The following is a 5,012-nucleotide window of genomic DNA, read 5'->3' on the forward strand; positions in this document are numbered from 1 at the left end:
AGGAAGGAAGGAAGGAAGGAAGGAAGGAAGGAAGGAAGGAAGGAAGGAAGGAAGGAAGGAAGGAAGGAAGGAAGGAAGGAAGGAAGGAAGGAAGGAAGGAAGGAAGGAAGGAAGGAAGGAAGGAAGGAAGGAAGGAAGGAAGGAAGGAAGGAAGGAAGGAAGGAAGGAAGGAAGGAAGGAAGGAAGGAAGGAAGGAAGGAAGGAAGGAAGGAAGGAAGGAAGGAAGGAAGGAAGGAAGGAAGGAAGGAAGGAAGGAAGGAAGGAAGGAAGGAAGGAAGGAAGGAAGGAAGGAAGGAAGGAAGGAAGGAAGGAAGGAAGGAAGGAAGGAAGGAAGGAAGGAAGGAAGGAAGGAAGGAAGGAAGGAAGGAAGGAAGGAAGGAAGGAAGGAAGGAAGGAAGGAAGGAAGGAAGGAAGGAAGGAAGGAAGGAAGGAAGGAAGGAAGGAAGGAAGGAAGGAAGGAAGGAAGGAAGGAAGGAAGGAAGGAAGGAAGGAAGGAAGGAAGGAAGGAAGGAAGGAAGGAAGGAAGGAAGGAAGGAAGGAAGGAAGGAAGGAAGGAAGGAAGGAAGGAAGGAAGGAAGGAAGGAAGGAAGGAAGGAAGGAAGGAAGGAAGGAAGGAAGGAAGGAAGGAAGGAAGGAAGGAAGGAAGGAAGGAAGGAAGGAAGGAAGGAAGGAAGGAAGGAAGGAAGGAAGGAAGGAAGGAAGGAAGGAAGGAAGGAAGGAAGGAAGGAAGGAAGGAAGGAAGGAAGGAAGGAAGGAAGGAAGGAAGGAAGGAAGGAAGGAAGGAAGGAAGGAAGGAAGGAAGGAAGGAAGGAAGGAAGGAAGGAAGGAAGGAAGGAAGGAAGGAAGGAAGGAAGGAAGGAAGGAAGGAAGGAACACTCTTAAAAGCTGTCAAGCATAATAAAATGTTCTACAAAAATGGATTGATGTTTCTAGTTTTTTTTTTTTGCTTTCTGAAATATATAGAACGACCATGTTCGCGCATGACAGCGAGTCGAAAACCGCGAGAATACTTGAGTTGTCGTTGACTTTGCAGGCCCCTTTACAAAACAAAACATCGATCGCAACCTTGTAAACGCTTTGGGACATGGCAACCGTCGCACGAGCCGAGCCGGTATGGTTTTTATTGGCTCGTTTCTAACATCTGGACGTTGCGGACTGCTTACCTTCGTTATATTATATATTTGCATAGTTTTCTTGCCTGGTGTTAAGACTGTGGCTGGATATGGAAGGCTTGGACCTATTGTGTTTTTTTTATTGAGGCTAGGTGTTAGGATAGCGGCCTCGGCGCCTAACATTTCGTATTAATCAAAGCTTTCATGAGCTGAGAAAGCAATAAAGGGACATGATTCAGCGAATGAGACTCACAAGAGTAAACAATACGAAGTAAACGTAGGGAAAATCTATATGAAACGCAACGAAACAAAACGACCCAAGCGTTTACGCGCGATAGTAGCGCTTTGTAGATAGGAATTAACGCATTCGTATTTTCTCTGTCACCATGGAACTCATCACAATTTTTTTTATGCAACGTATACAGTTCTATAGGGAGTACAGGGACGAACTCTGAATATGAATGAGACAATACAATCTCGCCATAAATGGGCAAAAAAGAGGGGGGGGGGGGGGGGGGCGAGACACAAATTTATTAATTGAGAAACTAAACTCTCAGGAGACGACCTTTTTTTGCGAGCTAGAAAGAGCCAAAGAACGAAATACGGGTGTTCTGATCGCACTCTTATTTCGCTAGAAAAATGTATGCTTACGCAACAATTTTCATGCTGAAGAGCCAGATACTGCGCTACACATTTTTTCCAGCAGCTAAAACACTTATAAGTAGGACACAACCTACTATTCGCACTCCACGAGAGGGCAAGTTAGATCTTTTACTCTTTCCTACCTAATCATCGGTTGCTTGATTGAGTTTCGTGGCCAGCTAGCACCCACAGTTTTCGCGGACCAGGCAAGGTTGCGACCTGGTGTTGCCGCGCTATAAAGGTGCGCAGCAATCCACTCTACTTCTCTCTGCTGCAAATATCATCCTGTGTCCGCCAAATCATGCTTCCGCTCATGGAGACGGTTCTGAAAAGCGGCGAGCGAAAGTCATGATCGAAAGGGAACAGCTCCAGATAACGCCAGCGTTGAATTTTGCGGGAGTGAGGGAGGTCGTCTTTCTAGCGTATGTCCTTGAGGCTGTGCAGCCAAAGAACACCCTTGCATTCCTCTAGGTAGATGTCTGGAATGAGGCCGAATGCTGGGCCTAGGCTGGGCATCTCGACCATCTCGACGCTCGAGTCGCCGAACAGCTGGGTCTCGTAGTCAATGAGCTGCCGGAAGAAGCCGTTGTTGGGATGAACGACAGGGCGTCTTGCCTTGAGGTAGCGGAACGCGTCCCGCAGCCGCATGCGGAGGTGCTTCATGAGGTAAGCGAGGCAGATGGTAGCCGAGCGAGAGGCGCCTGCCATGCAGTGCACGAGCACCCGTCCACCGCGCATGCGCACGTTGTGGATGTTATCGGCCATGGGATCGAAGTAGCCGGACATATCAGCGTATGGCGAGTCGTCCACCCGCACGTGTAGGAACTCAATGTCGTCTGCACCGACTGGAATGTCGGGCAGGTCAGTACTGCAGTTGATGATGGTCGTGATGCCGATGGTGCGCACCGCACTGAGCGTGATGGCCCGGAAACCGCTTATGTACAGGTAGTCGGTCACCTGAGATATAATGTTGAACGCCATTCTTCCCGCTGCGCTGTTGTAACCTCACGGGAGAGTCGGTGTCGAAACGTGGACAGAGTTAACTGCCCATTAAACATCGGCTCGAAGGCATGCTGAGTCATGGCTGGGGTAGGTGCCGCCACTCACGAGGAGAAGCGAATGGGGCTCACGGCTCATGATTTTTGATCAGCTCTTCAATGGCTTCCGCCGCCGACAAGCCTGCGTTCAGAGACTTCTTTCTCTTCGACGATAAGTGAACTCCCTGGTGGAGAACAGGGCTCGCTGCACTCGGCCTCTTAAGAAGCTACAGTATTTAAGAAGAAGAAGCCTTTTGATTTGCATGCGCAAGCTTGGAAAGATTTCCTGGAATCCCCCACTGTAAATATGTGCCATATGCGCCGAAGAGAGAAGAAGCGTACGCAAGAGACAAAGAAAGCTGCATTGCGCAACAGTTGCATTCAGCGCGCGAGTTCGAGCATGAAGTGCCTGATAGTGCCTTTGGGTTTTAATGAGGATCCTCAATACTTAATTAGCGAGGGCGTGCATCCATATTTTTTATTGTTCTTGACATTTTCGCTTTTTAACATTTTTGTTGAACCATTGCATGTAAATAAAACCTTGGCGAAAAAAATTACCATGCATAGTCGTTGAATGTACGTCCTCATATTTCTTGAAATTGAAATGGTGCGGTAAATGCATGGTGTAAAACATTACATATTGCACAATAAAAAGACAACAGTAGAATAATGGGATAAATGCGTTAGTGGTAGGATTCGGATTCTAGCGCAACATGAGCTCTTCAGAACTCTTTTCATGATTAATAATATAGTCATCTATTTTTATTCGACACCCGTGCGCTTCTTTATCACGTGGCAGCCCAAAATGCGTCCAAAAAGACCACTATGAGTGTGCAAAAACACAGTTCACGGCATTCAATGATGAAGCGGAAACCCAGCACGTAGATAAAATTCTTATATGAGAGGGAAGATACAAAGTCCCTTTGACCTTGATTTCTGTCCTTTACTCATCCGCCCTGGGTGCGCCCAGTTCCGTTGACATGAATATTTACCAACTAGCCCAATTAGCCGTTCTGATCAGGCGTGCTTCTATAGGTTCGTGAATTCCACGGTGAACATTCTCATTGCCTGACCATTCTATAGCATAATGTGAGAAGTCGTCCCATTCGAGAGCTCGTGTACATACGTTTTAGGCGGAAATGTGTGCGTTGGATAGATATCTACACTAGAACACTAAAATATAGGAGGTTTGTACTGAGCAGAGACAATGTCCCCTGCTTTATGTGCATCATGTGCCTTGTCATTCGTCTGAGAAAACTTGACCGACGCCATGTATTTGGAAGGTATCCATTCAAAACGACATTGATGAAGTGGAGGGCGAGCCTATCGTCCTCGCGAATCTGTTTCACCTTCAGCACAAGTTGCAGAAAACAGGTTTTTCGCATTTATATTTTTCTTTGTCATCGCCGAATTCAAATATTACAAGCATGCCAAAGTCATCTGCATTTGTTTAAGCTTTCTGTGCCGATTGCTTTGAGTCAACAATATACACTGGTTTCCATGCGCAATTAGAGGAATTGTAATCTGAACTTCCCGCTACAAAGCATGGTATGTACTTTCGCAAAAGTAATATAACGTATAGATCCCGCCAAATTCTCCTTCTCAGGGAGGATCCCGAGGGTTACCACAGCGCTAATACACAAATCCCAGGAGTCCTCATGCATCGTTTCCTCCCTTCTACACCTAGACCCCAGCCTGCTTACTGCTTCTATTTCCGGGGGTTTGACAAATAAGAAATGAGACTCAAAACCTGACTCCCCACCAGAATCTGTCTGCGGCACACAATGGGTCTCGTCCATTGCTGACGGCCGTATTTTATATACGCTTAAAGACGCGTTATCTAATTCCTCTGAGGTTACATACTGCGGCAGGGCATCCTAGTCAAGTGGCTCATCACGTGGCTAATGGATGGTGTTGACGCGTCGAATGTGACTGAACGGTGAGAACAACCGCCTTGCCCGAATGGGATTATTCCGCCTCTTTCGCCCAGGTTGCCTGAACTGAGGCCCCCGTTAAGTTGTTGGAAACAAGATTAAATAATAGAGCTGATCATTGTGCCAACTATAAACATAGTCCCTTCTGAGTTTCTTGATCTGGTTTTCGCTTCCTTAATGCAGATATATATCTTACTGAGCCTCCCGAGCCTTCAGGCATCATCGACCACATTTCAAAAGGCTCCCACTCGCCTTCCCCCTCCAGAGGACTACATCAACCAGAAGCC

The 5,012-nt window shown here is 47.1% G+C and overlaps 1 pseudogene; it reads right to left on the reverse strand.

Moving 5' to 3' along the window:
- Nucleotides 1–2,171: 2,171 nt before the first annotated feature.
- On the reverse strand, nt 2,172–2,836 carry LOC146190238 (dual specificity protein phosphatase 18-like; annotated as a pseudogene).
- Between the last annotated feature and the right edge of the window lie 2,176 nt (nt 2,837–5,012).

The sequence above is a fragment of the Amblyomma maculatum genome, chromosome 4 (genome assembly GCF_055883805.1).
Source record: "Amblyomma maculatum isolate TAMU_Amacu chromosome 4, ASM5588380v1, whole genome shotgun sequence".
Classification (NCBI taxonomy): Eukaryota; Metazoa; Arthropoda; class Arachnida; order Ixodida; family Ixodidae; genus Amblyomma; species Amblyomma maculatum.